This window comes from Ovis aries, chromosome 16 (assembly GCF_016772045.2).
Source record: "Ovis aries strain OAR_USU_Benz2616 breed Rambouillet chromosome 16, ARS-UI_Ramb_v3.0, whole genome shotgun sequence".
NCBI classification, from domain to species: domain Eukaryota; kingdom Metazoa; phylum Chordata; class Mammalia; order Artiodactyla; family Bovidae; genus Ovis; species Ovis aries.
Window position 1 is genome coordinate 26,573,183 of NC_056069.1, and position 18,176 is coordinate 26,591,358.

At 37.6% G+C, this 18,176-nt stretch overlaps 1 long non-coding RNA gene across 1 annotated transcript in view; it reads left to right on the forward strand.

Moving 5' to 3' along the window:
- Positions 1–239: 239 nt before the first annotated feature.
- LOC132657956 (uncharacterized) overlaps positions 240–18,176 on the forward strand; it is a 56,065-nt gene continuing 38,128 nt past the window's right edge. Inside the window, exons 1-4 of the long non-coding RNA XR_009596781.1 lie at positions 240–1,712; positions 4,157–4,259; positions 7,781–7,833; positions 7,931–8,110. This is a non-coding gene — a long non-coding RNA (uncharacterized LOC132657956). The remainder of the gene's footprint in view (positions 1,713–4,156; positions 4,260–7,780; positions 7,834–7,930; positions 8,111–18,176) is intronic.

Genomic DNA, 18,176 nt, shown 5'->3' on the forward strand with positions numbered 1-18,176 from the left:
TGTTTTGAGTAGAGCAAATTAAATGTTATATGCATATTTTTCAATCATTTGTTAATTCATTTTGTTAGTCAGCAAATCTTTATCAAACAGCTATTATGAACCAAGCACTCTTGGAGGCACTGGAGTCAACATGCAATAAAATTTTTCTTGGATTTCATGAAATGTATTTTCCTGAATGAGGAGTATTTGTGGTTTACTACTAAGAGTTTCTGAGTTTATAATTTCTGTTGGCTCATATTTTAAAGCTGCTTCATTGGTATCTTCTTGGTTTTTGCCATAATACATGTGAGTGTATCACATGGAGTGGACTCCAGTTCTTTCTTTTATTTGAAGTCATTGTTTTCAGGTAAAGAAATCTCCAGCTTAAAAATAAGTACTGAAACCCCAAGGTTTCAGAAGGTGAAAGAACATGGCTAGCTATCTTGTGATAGAGCCACAGTACTGATGAACCAGCAGAAATGTTCCATTTGAAAACGCCTGTAATAAACCAAGTGACTTACCTCACAGTTGGACTGGAGATCTTCAAACAAAGCTGTGTAGCTAAACCACAATTGATAAGAGATGGAATTTCTCTAAATTCTTAAGAGATCACAAACTCTGTCTCTGTTCCTAAATGCTCTCACCGTTTCATCCCTGGATATAACTGACTATATGTTAAACTTAAACTGGATCATGGGAAATAGTTTTAATCCTGTTTTTATCTCAGTGGTGTACTTGGGGGAATAAAAAGAAAGGAAAATGTCAAAATAGCTTTTCTCTAACTGAAGAAATTGACTTGTATTTCTATGTGTGTGGGCATGTATCATGAAATGAGAAACTAAAGCTTCAAAAATTATAGTATGGTTCCAGTTGTGACAATGATTCTGCTCTTTGCTATTTCAGATTTTCTCTTTTCATTACAAGAAATGAGCTGGAATTTGTTTTCCTTGTGTTTTTTTTTTTTTAAACTTCTTCCTTGTAGAGTATTTTTGCTGTGATAACATTGCTAACTTTACAAACATTGGGCCATCAAAAATATGGGATTGTGCATATGCTAGAGAAGGCAAGAAATGACATTTGATGGAAACTCTATGAGTCTCATTCATTAGAATTTTCTTTCTTAATCACTATGAAGGACTATGAGATTTGAGATATCTCCTCAAGTCTCATATCCTCCATGTCTCCCTTACTTCCGCAGGAACTGTAGACTAGTTGTTCATGCTGAATACGTCTCATGTCAGGAGCTGACCTGCTCTAACGTGCATAGCCGTGACTCTGACCTCAAGACTCTTATTCCTCCACTCTGTCATTTTATTCCATTTTACAAACCTTCTAATTGGGCTCCTTCCTTTGTTTCCCCTACAGGATTGCATGTTCAGTTTGATTTTTTTTAAAAACTGATTTCATCAACAATTTCCTTTGTCTTTCAAGGAAACTCTCCCTATAGCTCCAAAACACTGCAAAATTACTTAGTCTGGTGGGGAAAGACATATAAGGGGTTGGATCAATGGCACTAGGAATTCACAGTTTTTAATCTCAGTGGTATCCTTGACACCAAACTCTTTTATTTCACTTGTCTATATTCACAACTTTGGAATTCTCCTCCGGTCTTCCCGAAAGTGATTTGATGAGGACTGCTGCCCTTAAGACTGTGTTTATTTGATGGATGGATATGGCATACCTCCACATTTTGTGAGAATGTATCTCGAAAGCTGCTTTGGAAAGAAAATATGGTAAGAAATCGTTTTGTTTCCAAAAAAGCCAGTCTGTAACCTGTGGTTCTCCTCCTCTGTCCCTCAACTCCTGACTGCATTTACAACCGAGCTTTGAAGAACCAGCTGCTGAAAGTGATAAATCAGCAGCTGAAAATGATGAATGAGAGACTCATTGTAGCACAAAGTGAAATATAGGTGCTTTTCAACAATGTTAGATTGGTTACTGGACATGGGAAAGAGTGGTGACTACTGGTCAAATGTATGAATATATATATTATAGTAGCAATTATACTTACTATTTGAATTCTATTTGAAATCCTCTTATTACTAGAACATCAGGTATTTTATTTTGAGGAGCACTACTAACAATAAATCAGAACCAACATTTATGGAGTGCCAATTAAGTGCCAAGCCAAGTGCTAGGCTGGGGAGCATTAGCTTTGAAATGCTTAGTTGTGATCTCCAAGCACCACTTACGGAAAATTATGATCTGCTTTCTAAATTACTGCACAATCTTTAGATACAACAGGCATTCTGAATTTTAAAATCTATTTGTAATATTGCTAGTGTGGTTTATGCTTACTCAAATGGAATATTTTTCACCTTGTTCCTTTCCAAATGCTACTTACACACCTGTCATTCAAGGCTCTTTTCACTCTGATTTTGATTTATTCAATTTGCCAGTGTTCCCTGGTTACTAGTCCATGTAATGGTCTGTTCATTTGTACATAAACATTTATACAAGATGGAAAAGTTGAAGTAATTTAAATTTAGTCCATTATTTTTTTTTCCAATGTGAATTGTGTCAGTATACTACTTCAGTGAGAGGTTATTCATTGGTTTACTCTCTGCTTTTTTATAGTTTCCAGGCATGTTTAATATCTGTGATTAACTGAATTTTTCAGGTTAACATCTGCGTTTAATCACAAGTTATTACCCGTTTCCTAGACTGGTCAGTGTAACATTTCAATCACTCTTTCCTTCTTTCTCCACCCGTGTAGTAAAAGATTCAAAGTTACTTATACTTTCTCTCTTTCACAGCCATATAGCTGCACTTAAATAATATTTAAGAAAGTTATATTTCTTTTGAAGTGGTCACAGGAAGCATATGCTTAGTGTATATAAACAGAGAGAGAGTTGAGGCACTGATTTTGGAAGGCTTGGCTGATTTACAGAACTCTTGTATCTACATAGAAACATTTTTCCTCAGAGAGAAATGAAAGGCTCTTTGGGCTCCAATACCTACAGAGCTCCTGTATAATGGCATTGAAACTCAAAGAGCAGTCTTCTTTCAGTTTCACTTTGCCCTATATTTTTGGTGTAGCTCAACAAACTTCTGAGAGGTCTCTGTTTAAGCTTAAACAGTCCTTGTCTCACTTCCCCAATTCTTTAACTTTTCAAAGTCATTCGATCATGGAGAATAAAACCTTAAGGATTAGTCATACTTCAGGTGAAGGGGGAAATGGCTTCATTACAGTTATTTTATTCCCTACTACCCCACCACTGAACACGATCATTCAAAGTGATTCTTCCCTTTTTCTCTGAGTTCTCCAGAAACCTGTCATAAATAATACAGTTTAAGGAAGAAAAATATATTAAAGCAGAACAACTAAACATGTGGTAATGTCTGGCTACTATTTTTGGCAAAACTTGACCTAACCCAGGAATTTGCCTCTCTTCCAAAATTTTGTTTTTGTTCGGGAGGCTGAGTAGGGGTAAAAGAGCAGCCCTGCTGGGATTTTAATTGATTGAAAGCTAGGATGGGAACAATAGTCTCCATTGTTTTCAAGTATTGATGGTACTGGACTATGATTAAAAATTATGAAGGGAATCTGAAAATTTCATTCATTTATCTGGTTGAATACGTCTCTAAGGGCTTCCCTGGTGGCTCAGCTGGTAAAGAATCTGCCTACAAAGCAGGAAACTTCCTGCAGTGCAGGAGACCTGGGTTGGATCCCTGGGTTGGGAAGATCTCCTGAAGAAGGAAATGGCAACCCACTTCAGTATTCTTGCCTGGAGAATCCCATGGACAGAGGAGCCTGACAGGGTACATATAGTCCATGGGTTGCAAAGAGTCGGATGCAGCTGAGTGACTAACATTTACTTATTTACACATCTCTAAGTTATTCTGACACATTTAATGATGAGCATGATCGCTGTTATTCTAGGAGGTTTTTAGGGCCAGTATATGTAAAAGAGCACATAACAACAAATTAATCCCCTAACAAATAGTCAAATAGAAACCTCATTACCTTTCTTAACTCACTTAAAAACAACAGAAATCATTGTGTGCCTACTATGTGCAAGCCCTTTGTTGCCTTGAAGTCAGGAGTGACTTCTTGTTCATCATTTTACCGTCAATGTCAACTATACTGCTGATCGGTAGATACTCAAAGTTCAGATGAGACTGAACAGTGTTTGGGGCCTGTTAACAAAGAATCTTTAAACTGTTTTCGTTTTAGGTTACCAATTTGTGTCACCGTGTTTAGTGATGCATTTCCTCCTGTCAGTTCAGTGCTCATCACCTTCAATCCTGCGTGGAAACAAAACAAAACAAAAAAGGACGTAGGTTAAGTTCTCAGTATCACCACTTTTTGTTTTCTTGAATCCCAGCCTTCATTTTTCATGACCTGTGTCCTTACCCAGTTCAAGTAACTGCTCTCTGCCTTTCAAGGTTCAAGTGGCTGTGAATGGTATGTGGAAAGAATGTCAACATTCACCAGGCAGGGGGGCCAGTGGTGCCTCAGGGGATCTTGGAGAGCAAGTGGGGATGAATTTTGCATTGAGGTTATATGGAAGTCCTGGAGCACAGAAAGTGTGTGGAATGAGGGACCTGGAGAATTCATCCTGTGTTTGGTGAAGGAAGGAATAGGGCGTGGATTTGCAATTACATGGATGTAGAACACTAGAGCTGATTCTCCAGGAGCTGAATCTAAGCCCTTCTAGTCCATGTGACCCAGAAGCAGGAGACCTTCTGGGAAGAAAAGCCCAGGGTGGTTCTTTCTGTGACCATTTAATCACCTGAAACCACGTGAACCAGGATCACACGTAGAGCTGATTTCTGTGTCCCTGTGGACATGCTCTTCATTCACGTATGCTTCCCCAGTGAATTCAAATATTTGCTCAGATCTTCTTCAACCTAGGATTCTAGGGAGTAACTACCAATGAAGTCAGGCTTGGATTTTAGAAATAAAACCAACCCCTGACCTAATAATAGATCATTTCAGTGGCAACGGAAAACACCTCTTGCTCCTATTTTGATTTGTTCTTGTACTTCCCCAACAAAATTCCCCAAGCTGCATTGTTAGAGAAATGCAAATCAAAACTACAATGAGATATCACCTCACACCAGTCAGAATGACCATTATCAAAAAGTCTACAAACAATAAATGCTGGAGAGGGTGTGGAGAAAAGGAAACCCTCTTGTACTGCTGGTGGGAATGTAATTTGATACAGCCACTATGGAAGACAGTATGGAGATTCTTTGAAAAACTAGGAATAAAACCACTATATGACCCAGCAGTCCTACTCCTAGGCATATACCCTGAGGAAACCAAAATTGAAAAAGAAACATGTACCCCAGTGTTCGTTGCAGCACTATTTTCAATAGCTAGAACATGGAAGCAACCCAGATGTCCATTGACACATGAATGGATAAAGAAGCTGTGGTACATATTTGCAATGGGATATTACTCAGCCTTAAAAAGGAACACATTTGAGTCAGTTCTAATGAGGTAGATGAACCTAGAGCCTATTATACAGAGTAAAGTAAGTCAGAAAGAGAAAGATAAATATCATATACTAATACATTTATATGGAATCTAGAAAGATGGTACTGATGAAATTGTTTGCAGCAATGGAGAAACAGATATAGAGAACAGACTTATGGACCTGGGGGAAGGAGGGTAGGAAGGAGAGGGTGAGATGTATGGAGGGAGTAACATGGAAACTTACATTGCCATATATAAAATAGGTAGCCAGTGGGAATTTGCTATATGACTCAGGGAACTCAAACAGGGGCTCTGTAACTACCTGGAGGGGTGGGATAGGAAGGGATATGGGAGGGACGTTCAAGAGGGAGGGGACATTTGTATATCTATGGCTGATTCATGTTGATGTTTGGCAGAAATAAAAAAAAATTCTGTAAAGCAATTATCCTTCAATTAAAAAATAAATAAATTAAAAAAGAAAAGTCCAGCTCTATATAGATGAAACTGAAAAAAAAAAAGTGAAAATATGATCATGAAAAAACAAATTCCCTGAGCCCGTCTCTGCACAGGTATGTCATATTTTCATTGATAGGAAACACAATCATCCTCTTAACCATTAGAAAATGTATACAGAAACTTACATATTCTTCCAGCTTCGTTCCTATCTGTTCCCTGTTCATGTATTCTGTCATCCCCTTATGCTCATGTGTCCTCTAGGCACTTATCTTAAAAGAACTTCTCTCTAAACTGTTACTTGCATAGTCTGCCCTCCTATTTTTCTGTCTCCTGAAGCTCTGGTCCAGACCTGCTGTATCCACATACTGAGCAAATATTTCCTTCTTAATCTCCAGCAGCCTGACTTCCATCCCTCTGCATTGTACTATTGGCACTACTGCTATTTTTCCCTTTACTGAGGACTAACAGTGGTCCAGGTGTTGTGGTTACATATCATATCTCACCATTTAATCACTTAAAAGATAGCTCTAGGGGGTCAGTGCTAGCAACTAGGTATAGAGATTAATTTAGTAAATGGAATAAGGAGGATTTAACTCTGGTATGATTGTAATACCAATGTCTTTAAATGCCTAAAAGGCCACTTTTATTTATTTACCTTTCTTCTACTCTTTATGTCCCTCAATCCAACACTGTCTAAAAGAACTTTCTGTCATGATAGATTACTTAATTCTATATCTGCACTATTTTCTTACGGAAGTCATTTGCCACGTGTGGTGGTAAACCATTTGAAATGTGACTAATACAACTGAGGAACTACATTTTAAATTTTCTTTAAGTTTAAATAGGCACATGTAGCTAGTGGCCACCCTCTTGGACAGCACATCTTCAATTCTTCAATGTCATTAGACCTTGTCAAGAACTTCTTCTGTTTACACTTTGCTTTTCCTCAATTGCAGGGATCATGATCTCATGGTTATTTGTTGTTTTCTACTCTCTTGTGGGGTTCTTTCCATCCTTCAGTTTCCTATATATGGGTTGTTCAATAATTTCTTAAGATGAATGACCAAAATTTTTTCATTCAGTAACAATCCTTCTTAGATTATTGTAGACAATTTTCAGGTTTTGTACTGAACATTGCTACTTGGATGTATCACTGTCTCCAAGTATGTGACAAAAATAGGAGTAATCTTCCTTTTCAAAGTTGTTTGTAACATATTCCCTGTTTTTATTCAAATCCTTCAGATTTAAAAGTTCTAATTCTTCTTGGGTATCATTTTTATTTGACCCTATGTGAAATCATTTCCTAAGTTTCATTGATTCTGTCTTGCAAACATCTCACGTTTATTCCTACCTCTTTCCCAGCTGCAGTTTTGTTTCAGAGATTCAACTATAAAGGCTCTCAGAATAATTTCCCTGGAATATTATAATAATTCTCTAAATGGCCTCTCTGCATCCAGTCTTCATTGATTCAATATATCCTCTCTCCTGCTATCAAATTAATCATTTTGAAGTCTTGCTCTGAACAGTCATTTTCATGCTTGTAAAACTTTGAGGGCTTCTGATTTAGTCCAGTTAAATATCATGCATTTCATTCTATATTTTGGTGCTGTTATTCTCTCAATTTTCACATCTATTTCATCTTCCCCATGGAAGCTTCCTAGTCTTTTTGGTTAGAAAAAGCATCTCTTCTTTCTTCATATCTCATAGTAATATTGCTTTCTGTCTTGCTGTATTTTCCTTTATATGCACATCTTGCAACTTCCATTAGCTCCTTAAGTGTAGAACAGTGTTTTATTTGCATCTGTAATCCCCACAATATCTAAAATGATATGATGACTTCCAAATCATGGAATTTATACAATTTTAATTCAGTTCTTAACTTTTTAAAAATTTGATTTTTTTTTACTTCTTTCATACCAGATACTCTTTAATCTTTGCTGAGTACAAGGTGAAAAAGGACCTACTTCTCTGTTGTAAGTATTTCAAAGTGTAGTAAGAAAGACTTTCCAAAAATTATTTTAAAATAAAGTGCTATGCATATAGCATTAAATTTATGTTAATATATTCTAGGTACAGTCTGGCATAAAGGAAAGAGTAATCAAATCTGAATGGGTGACTTAAGGAAATTTTAGCACACCAAGATATCTTGAGAGATGTAGATGTTAAAGTCCTTGAAGGCAGAATTTACCCAAAAGTGTGAAGATGGCAGAGCACCCAAGGAGCATGGAAACTTTGAGCACTGACCTAGAGGTATGAAATGGCATGACATTTATTGGAAAATTACAAGCAGTTCTGAGTGTCTAGAACACAAGGTAATTAATACATAAAGAAGTTAGAGGAGAAGAAAGGGAAGATGTGGAAATTTATCTTGTATGTCATCCTGAGAACTTTCAACTTTCTACTGGAGGGGAGCCATTAGAAGTTTTAGCTAGGGGAAATAACATTTTTAGATTTGTTTTTCAGAAATTTCTCTCTGGGAGGAGAATGGAAGGATTCAGTATTAGAAGCAGCAGGGTGGTTCAAGAAGTTGTTGTGATATTGCAGGCAAGAGAGAGAAAGCCCTAAATTAAGGTCATGGCAGAGAGGATGAGGATAAAGAATCCAATAAATGATTGGTGGATGAGGGGTAATGGAATTAGTGAAGAGAACATATTCTAACAAGAAAATCTTTTGTCAAGCAAGGGTATGAACTCATTCATTCCTTAAAGTTTTGGACTTGCTCAACTTATGGGTTTTCTAGACCATCCAGGCTGAAGTGTCCATGAGGCAGCTAAACAAAGAAGTATGGGTGTCAGGAGAACCATCTGATATGGAGATGTAATTTGAAGTTATCAGCTTTTAGGTGAGAATATAAACGTTTTTCCAAATTCTGCTTTGGGATAGGATGCAAAGACAAATAACCGTAACATCTCAGTGATTTGTCATATTTTTTCTGTGTTGCGAAGAAAAAGATTCATATTTAAAGAAACTAATTTCATCTCTCCTGATCTAGGCTAAATAAGAAAGGAAGGGATAAATTTTTTTTTTAACATTTATGTATTTATTTGACTGCATTGGGTCTTAGTTGCGTTGCAAGGGCTCTCTCTTGTTGTGGCGCACAGGCTTTAGAGTGGAGAGCTCAGCAGTTAGTTGCATGTGAGCCTGGTTGCCCCGGGGCATGTGGGATCTTAGTTTCCTGACCAAGGATCAAGCCCTCATCCGGTACATTGGAAGGGGGATTCTCAACATTTGGATCACAGGGAAGTCTCAGGAAGGGAGAGTTTTGAAGGAAGACAGCTATTGTAATATTTATTAGACTAACCAAAATAAATTTTAATCTTTTAAAATTATGAGTTGAAAATTGAGGACAATTTGTGTCAGTGAGTATCCGAAGAATAATGTATTAAAAAAAAAATGATGATTTTGGAACATGTTTAACAAAAAACAGAATAAGATCTTTTGGCATCTTACTCCTGACTGTAATTCTATTGTGTAGATGTTGTGTAGCCCCAAACTCGTCTTGTTTTATTTTTAGGAAATTGAGTCTTTGCAGACAAAAATTAAAATTAAGATGGGTACAGTCTTTCCAGCTGTGATTTCCTGAGCTCTTATGTTCTTTTAAATTTTAATGTTGAGATTTACTCATCCTCAAAAATACTTTTCAAAAACCCTTAGACTGAGAAAACATTTGCATCATTTCCCTCCAGTGTATTTTTTATATTTGTGCCCCCAGTGAGCCCCCTATTCATTCTTACAAGCATACTTAAAAGTTTAGTACTTTCTCGTTCAAGGCTGTTCAAGTTTCTTGATTTATACTTATTTTACTTCATTCCATAATTAAAGTGTATAGCACTGCTGTATCTTATGAAGTATTTGACTTTTTCTGCTAACAAATGTGTCCTGTAAGTGGTTTGATTATTTTCCCATATCTGTTTATCTTTTTTCTTTTCTTCTTTTATACTGAATCTGATGTGACCTCTAGCAATTTGTTGAGAGAAACATACCCAATGATGGATGAATTACAGTCTCACTTTGAATTCTGGGGAAAAGGAAGCAGAATTTTTTTTTTTTTTGAGACGGACCATTGGCCCTGAAATGCTTTCCCTTGACCATTCCCAGAGGCTGGGACTGCTGGCCTCAGGGACACAGAGGAAGACCCATCTGTTTTCTCAGGCTCTGCTCTGGGGAGAGATGGGAAGAAATCTTTGTGAAATCTCCAGGGACTGGTGAGGATTGTCGAGACATATTTATAGTTTAGGTCTGCAAAGAATCATCCATGACTATTAAGATGAGACATTTTAGTCTATTTAAATATTTTCAGAGAACATTTCATTACTGCAGTAGTTCATAAAAAAAAGACAATGCAATGGTCTTTTCCTTTTTATGTTCCTTCTATAATTGATCTATGAATTTTATGGAGACATTCAAAATAATAAAGGCTGGAAATCATTTAGAAACACACAGATTTACATACATATCATTTTAATCTATAATGACTTGAAAGTGGAGTTTTAATATAGATGGCCATCATTGTATTAGTGTGCTATGCACCTTGTAAACTTCTCTATAATATTCCCTTATGATTATCAAATGTATTTATGCATTAAATTCTTAAAATTATTTTTTAAATTTACTTTTATTTAACTTTATTTTATATCATCCTGTACCACATCATAATCATATTTCTTGCATTTCCTGAGTTGCTCTTATCAGTTTTAGAATCCATTACTTTACGGAGTGGAGCTCAAATTAAGTTAGTCTGCTATCTTGTGGTTGCAACTTGAAATAGCAAAAGCTATATTCAAAAGTTAGACTTCAAGTTTATCTATTGAGATAAAAAAAAAATCAGATTGCTGAGAAAGGGCTAAGTCCCCTGAGAGAACACTTGAATCAAAATTTCAATAGTTATATCACTTTCCCTCAGTGCCTAGGCAGACTCTGGAGGCAAGTGTCACACTGCAAAGCTGCTAGACATGGACCCAGGGCTGGAGAGCGACTTAGCATCATGGTTGAAATTATCCCTTAGGGGTGCTAAAGAATTAAAGATCCTCCTAATTACCTCCCAGAAACTCAGGTTCTGAGGACTCAAAACAAATGCTTTTCTAATAGAGAAATTAATTTGCTGCAGGTCTACTAAATTTCCTTTTCCTTTTCACACTCAAGCCCAGGTTAGAGGAGGACTCTCTAGGTACAGACCTCAAAGAATGGAAGGACTCCAGCCTTGTGGAGATTTGTCAGTATAGCTTGGTTTATTTTGGGTCCAGTAGTGATTCTGGGCAGGAAGAGAGGGTGGGAAGAGACAAAAGCACAGTTTTAGGTGTTTCCAGAGGTGTGGTTCCGCTGGTCCCCTTACCCCCATCACCAAGCCCTGTGAGTCTGTTCCTGGGCTTGCTCCCATGTTTGGGCTGAGAAAACGCAAGGGCTTGGCTACTTGCTGCTACCTTCATCTTCCTGCTACCATCCTACCTTTAACCTCCATCCGATGGTGCCGCTACCACCATCCTCTCCTCGTGAGCCTTGTCAAAGCGCCAGAGGCCCCTTTAGGTCACTAAATCCATTACTTTACCGAGTGGAGCTCAAGGGTCCTTAAGGCGGCTTACTTCTCATCTTGTGAAGAGAGGATTGGCTTCTGCTTATATTCTTTTTTAAAGTTAATTTTTATTAGAGTATAGTTGCTTTACAGTGTTGAGCTAGTTTCTACTGTACAGCAAAGTGAATCAACCATACACATGTGGTGGCGGTGATTTAGTCGCTAAATCACGTCCGACTCTTGCGACCTCATTGACTGTGGCCCACCAGGTTCCTCTGTCCATGGGATTTTCCAGGTAAGAATACTGGAGTGGGTTGCCATTTACTTCTCCAGGGGCTCTTCCCAACTCAGGGATTGAACCTGGGTGTTCTGTGATGCAGATGGATTATTTACTGCCTGAGCCACCTGTAAGCCTTTATGTATATGTATATATATATATATATATATATGCTTCTGCTAAGTCGCTTCAGTCGTGTCCGACTCTGTGCGACCCCATAGATGGCAGCCCACCAGGCTCCCCCGTCCCTGGGATTCTTCAGGCAAGAACACTGGAGTGGGTTGCCATTTCCTTCTCCAGTGCACTCCCTCCCTTTTGGACTTCCTGGTTTCTGCTTATATTCTTCTTTCCTTCTTAATCCCCAAACCTAGAAATTATCTCTAAAAAGTCTTATTTTATAGAAATTCTGAAGGATGTCTCCATAGCTAAGAAATAACTTTTTTTTTTTTTTAAGAAATAACTTTTAATTACAATGTTAACTGAAGAATCAGTACTGGAACCAAGTCTTTCTGAGTTGAATTGAATCTCTTCACTTCCTTAGATAAGTTGTGTTTGATCTATGTTGTTTATGCCTCAGCTTTAATTATTAAACCTTTATTCACTAAATCCCACTGTAGTGTAATCAGCGAATAGACACACATCTGCTCAGTCCTAACACCACCTTTTAAAAACATCTTGTCCTTTATAAAGCCCTCTATTTCCTCTGGCAGATGCTGAAAGTATTAATGGTGTCTAAGAGGCTTCTGTCTCTTAACGAGTAGCAGGTGTGGTCAGAATGCCTTATTATTTATCACTTCCTCACCCAGGATATTGTTCTGTACTTGTAAGGCATTTATGCTGTTCTCTATCAATGGCCTCTTTATTTCGTATAGAGCATCTCTGTGAGTGAAATGAACATTATACTTTACAGTAAACCTTGACATTTGCTACCACAGAGACCACCTTCACCTGGCCACGGACAGTGCTGGGGATCAGCTAGAGCAACTCTACTAATGTTTCCCAGATTTGGGGATTATTTGAAGTCATGGGGTGAGGTAGTGGGTGGAAGAGAGGGGTGTGGAGGAGGGAGGTTTCCTTCCTCCCGTGAGATCACTGTATGTTTTGATACAGCTTTCGGTTCTGATTTTACTGTATGATTGGAAGCCTTTCCCAGTCTGATTGCTCCAGATGGATTGGAACTGGTCCATTTTAGATTGCTGTGTTTGATGTTCTGCTATGAGATTAATGAGAAAAACACCTTTTTGAAAGCATGGTAGTTTTTTCATCTTAAGGCTGAATCCAAATGACTGTAGGTATGAGAATCATTACATTGATATAGGATAAATTCTTTGATTGAGAGTAGAGAGATTTTAGATTTTGCTGTTGACCTTAATGGAATTAATTTCTGTCTCACTATGCTCAGAGCTTCTTGAACTCATTTGATTTTTCCACTTATTCAGATTTTCTAAGATCTCTACTTTTCTGTTGGGATGAATGGAAACATTTACAATTCCCTTAGACATAATTTCCTGGTTTAAGTTTTAAATGAATCTTGCTGCAGGGTCTGAATGATAGCAGTCTTACTGTCTGGAGGAAAGGTGACAGTCTAGTGGCAGTCTTCTTCCTTAGATAATTGGTTTATTGGTTCTTAACAGTGTCTAGTATCATTGTTTTTCCTTTTTAGGAAAAGGAAAGTAGACGCTTGTCTACGAAAAGTCAAGTAGACCTAAGTGAATAAGTGTTAGGTCTTAGATTTTCACTTCAGAAACCACACGTAAGTTTGAGATGTTTAAGAAGTGTATTGAACTGAGGACAGAGATTAAAGGGATAAAGATGAAAGGTTTTTTTTTTTTTTAAGATTTTTTTTTTTTTAATGTAGACCATTTAAAAAATCTTTACTGAATTTGTTACAGAATTGCTTCTGTTTTTATGTTTTCTGGTTTCTGGCTATGAGGAATATGAGATCTTAGCTCCCCCACCAGGAACTGAACCCTCATCCCCTGCATTAGAAGACAAAGTCTTAACCACTGGACTGCCAGAGAAGTCCCCAAAATGAAAAGTTTTAATGTATTTTAGGCATAGAGTTAATTGTTATCAAGCTTTATAAGAAATTTCTCCCATATAAATACTTATACATATAATTATAATTTACATGTTTATATGGATCTGTGTATACATTTTTAGCAATTAAAATAATGGTAAAAGTTTTAAGAAGTCTCATTTATATGCTCTCGGCTTTCAAGAATCCTTGAGAATGAAGTTCTGGGCTTGTTCACTGTATGTTTCTGGGGTTGGTCCACTAAATATCCTCTCCTGGAGGTAAGCCAAGTTTTTATAGCCAAGATGGTTTTATGTGAAGGAAGTGGGAATTCAGTTATAGTTCTGATTTCATGAATACTTCAAGAGAGCTTTCAAATAGCTAAGAGTTGATTGAACTGGTCTCCTGTACTTTGTTCTGACCATTTTAGTTCAACTTTATAATTATTACATACATATCTAACTTGTATTTAAGGAGGAAGATGTCTGTAGCAATTATTTGATGTGTAGGTGGTCATAAGCCTCTTTAAGCCTTCCTTTCCTAAAAGCAGGAAGACACCATTTGCCAAATGTAAACAAAAGTGAGCACCAGAGGTAGGGGGGGGGGGCTTTTGTAACTAGGAACACACAATTGAAAACATCACACATTTAGTATCTCACAGCTAGGCTGAAATTAATTTGATAAATACTTTTTACATTATTTGAAGAAATGTTTATCAACGCAGTGTAATGTTCAATAGCTGTTTCTTGTTTTCTGGTTTATCTTTCGGAAGAATCAACAAAACACTTTAAACTGTGAAGTGTCCAGTGTTTTCCCTTAATCTGAACAGCCTCCTATTTAAAAAGTTCTGTACGTTTAACACAATATGGTACACTCATACTTGGGTTCCTCTGGTGGCTCAGTGGTAAAGAATCCACCTGCCAATGCAGGAGACGCGAGTTAGATCCCTGAGTGGGGAAGATCCCCTGGAGAAGGAAACGGCAACCCCCTCCAGTATTCTTGCCTGGGAAATCCCATGGGCAGAGGGGCCTGCAGGCTACAGTCTATGGGGTCTCTAGTCCAGGATTTATTTGCCATCAAAAGACACAGCAAGAAACTGGTTCAGTCTGAAACAGAGTGGAAATATTTTAACCTAAATTGGAAAAGAAAGAAATATTAACTGAATTTCAGGAATTTTGAGACATATGAATCTATCTATCTATCTATGCATATTTTTTTTTTCTAACTTGGATTAGATGAAGGAATTTGATATGTTAAAATCAAATTTAGGAGCTTTATGAGAAGTGAGAGACATGTTCAATGACACCTCCTCCTCAAAGAGAATAGTAAGATATTAAAGGTAATTTGGTGCAAAGGTACTAATCGCAGAAGGAATTTATACTCCGATCAGATGAGAGCAGTTCTTCTTTACACTAGAATTACTTGCTACACCAATGGTTGTTCTCACCCTGGGGCCCTGATTAGATCTGGTGGATTATGTCCTGGAAACTTGCTCGGTACATGTCAGGTTTTTCCTAGAGGGAAAGGCTTTAAAAATAGTGGCACTATGTTGTCACTGGAAACTGGGGCAAATCTAGAAGACTTGCGCCTTGGAGATGGGAATCTCAAGTGATGTCTTAGTTCCTTCTTTCATTTGCGTTTCTCTAGATTTAATATTCCTTCTACAAATGATCTCTTCCTACATTTGTAGAAGACAGACAAGCTAATCAGAATGCAGACAAAAAAAAGTCTTGTGACCTAATCTTAGAGAATAAGGGTTTACTGATGAATGAAAAGATGAATATTTAAGAAATATATTGATAAAATGGAAGCAAGAACTGTATGAAGAAACAGGGAGATCCAGACATACCAGTAACTTCTCCTTTGATTTTTGATGCACTTCCCTTTTAAAATAAAACATCTCAGCTATGTGATATTCTTGAGAACTGGGCTAGTAGAAATCTCAGTGATAAAAATTAGACTATAGGTTTTCTAAATGTAAAATATATCCTGTGCCTGTGAATTAGAAAGAATGTGAAATATTTCCCACAGCCTTTGTATTTATTTTGAGAGGCACAAATCATAGCTATTTACTCCTAGAGGAGCTACCAAAAGCAGATATTTTGAGCAGAGTATCAGTCTTGGGAAAAACTAGATGCTAGTTTTATATTTGTATTAAGCTCATGCTTGCTTCATTTGTTCTCTCTCTACTGGTAGGTAACCATCAACTAACTATCTTTTCAACTTCAACTGCTTTTGGCAGAGTCCACTAATTCTCACTTAAGTGTTAACTGCAGAGGGGTTTTACCTTCACAGGGATAATTGCCTTTGAATAAGAGCTTCTGAAAGTCAAAAGTTCTGGCTTTAAAATGAAAGGACCAAATGAATCTAGAATGCTGGCAATTCATTGTCCTCAAAGAGAAAGGATGATACTTCTGAGGACACTTTGGTGTCCTCAAGTCAGATCTTCCCTGTGGCCACATATTTTATCTAGACCATTCTTGTCCTATCTGTGCTATGATATCTCTTTTCTCTTTGCCTCTAGCTTGCCCCAAGCACTGTCAGGATTATAGAGGCTGAATGTGTAGAGTTTATACTTCCAATGGGAGAAAGGTTCTTTTTTTCAGTGGAAAGGCCCAGAGGGTTGCATGAGAGAGCTATTATATCTTAGCTACTGTCATTTTTCTTTTAAACTGTAAGGGCAATTGAGAATTTAGGAGAATTCCATGTCTGTCCTGAGGTGAGCAAGAATCTACAGGTTTAATTAATGAATCTACCTTTTCTAAGTCTAATCCTGACTACTCTGCATATTGTTTTCAAACTGTCCTATACGCAACCTATTCTTTTAGAGAGCTTTTTCTAAGTGGGTACTTCCGGATTTGGTACTCTCTGCTTGTGTTTCCGTTCTGTTGCATTGCTGTCCTTGGTGGAGGGAGTTAAAGACATAATTCAGGAGAAAGAATGCCTCATGGAATTTGACAGTAGAAAAAAGCAGTGGTGCACTAATTTGGTATTGTACAGATCCCAGCTTGGTATCTCAATTTTAACAGTAGCCCAAGTGCTAAGTCATGCATACAGACGTTGAAGATATGACCTCAGGGGCTTCTTCAGGCTGTGAAGGCTATTATACTTTCTGTACTTTCTTATAGATACGCTGCTCCCTCCAGTAGGCAGCTGATTTATACATATAGCACTTATGATCTTCTGCTTATTGGCCAAGAGGGGCAGCATACACACAATTTCTAAGGGAAGCTTTCAACTTGGAGTACTAGTCTCTGGATATAACTTATTTCAGAAGTCATAAAATGGCAATTTGGGGAGTTATAACATGGGTATGACATGGGGATAAAAAGACTTACATATTGTATGAATAATTGGAGATTCAGTCACACATAGGTAATATGCAAGAGTGAAACCTCACTTTGCAAATCAGGCTTATTTTAGTTATGAAGACAATTATTTATTTTGTTATGGTATATAGTGTTGCATATATTTGGAGAATGGAATCCTGTTTTGCTGAGCTAGAAACTCTGCTGTGATATTTAAAATTTTTTTAGGGAATTCTCTGGCAGTCCAGTGGTTAGGACTCTTTTCACTGCTGGGGGCCAGATTCAATCCCTGGTTAGGAAACTAAGATCCTGCAGGCCACAAGGTAAGGCCAAAAAAGGGAAAAAAAGTGTTTTTAATATAAAAAGATTAAACTATGTTTCAGTCAGTCAGTTCAATCACGCAGTCATGTTCGACTGCGACCCCATGGACTGCAGCACGCCAGGCCTCTTTGTCCATTGCCAACTCCCAGAGTTTACTCAAACTCATGTCCACTGAGTCGGTGATGCCATCCAGCCATCTCATCCTCTGTTGACCCCTTCTCCTTCCGCCCGCAATCTTTCCCAGCATCAGGGTCTTTTCCAGTGAGTCAGTTCTTCGTATCAGGTGGCCGAAATATTGGAGTTTCAGCTTCAGCATCATTCCTTCCAAAGAAATCCCAGGGCTGATCTCCTTCAGAATGGACTGGTTGGATCTCCTTGCAGTCCAAGGGACTCTCAAGAGTCTTCTCCAACACCACAGTTCAAAAGCATCAATTCTTTGGCGCTCAGCTTTCTTTATAGTCCAACTCCCACATCCATACACGACTACTGGGAATACCATAGCTTTCACTAGACGGACCTTTGTCGACAAAGTGATGTTTCTGCTTTTTACTATGCTGTCTAGGTTGGTCATAACTTTTTTTCCAAGGAGCAAGCGTCTTTTAATTTCATGGCTGCAGTCACCACCTGCAGTGATTTTGGAGCCCCCCAAAATAAAGTCTGTCAGTGTTTCCACTGTTTCCCCATCTATTTGCCATGAAATGATGGGACCAGATGCCATAATGTTAGTTTAGATTAGTTTTTAAAATACTTAAAAAAAATTTTCTCAGGTATACTTTTTAATGCTAATCTTACTCAAAAATAAAATCTTATCGCCTAAGACTTAACGTGTGTCATTAGTGTAATCTTGCTCTCTTTTTAGTAAAACATGTAGTCCTACTAGTTTC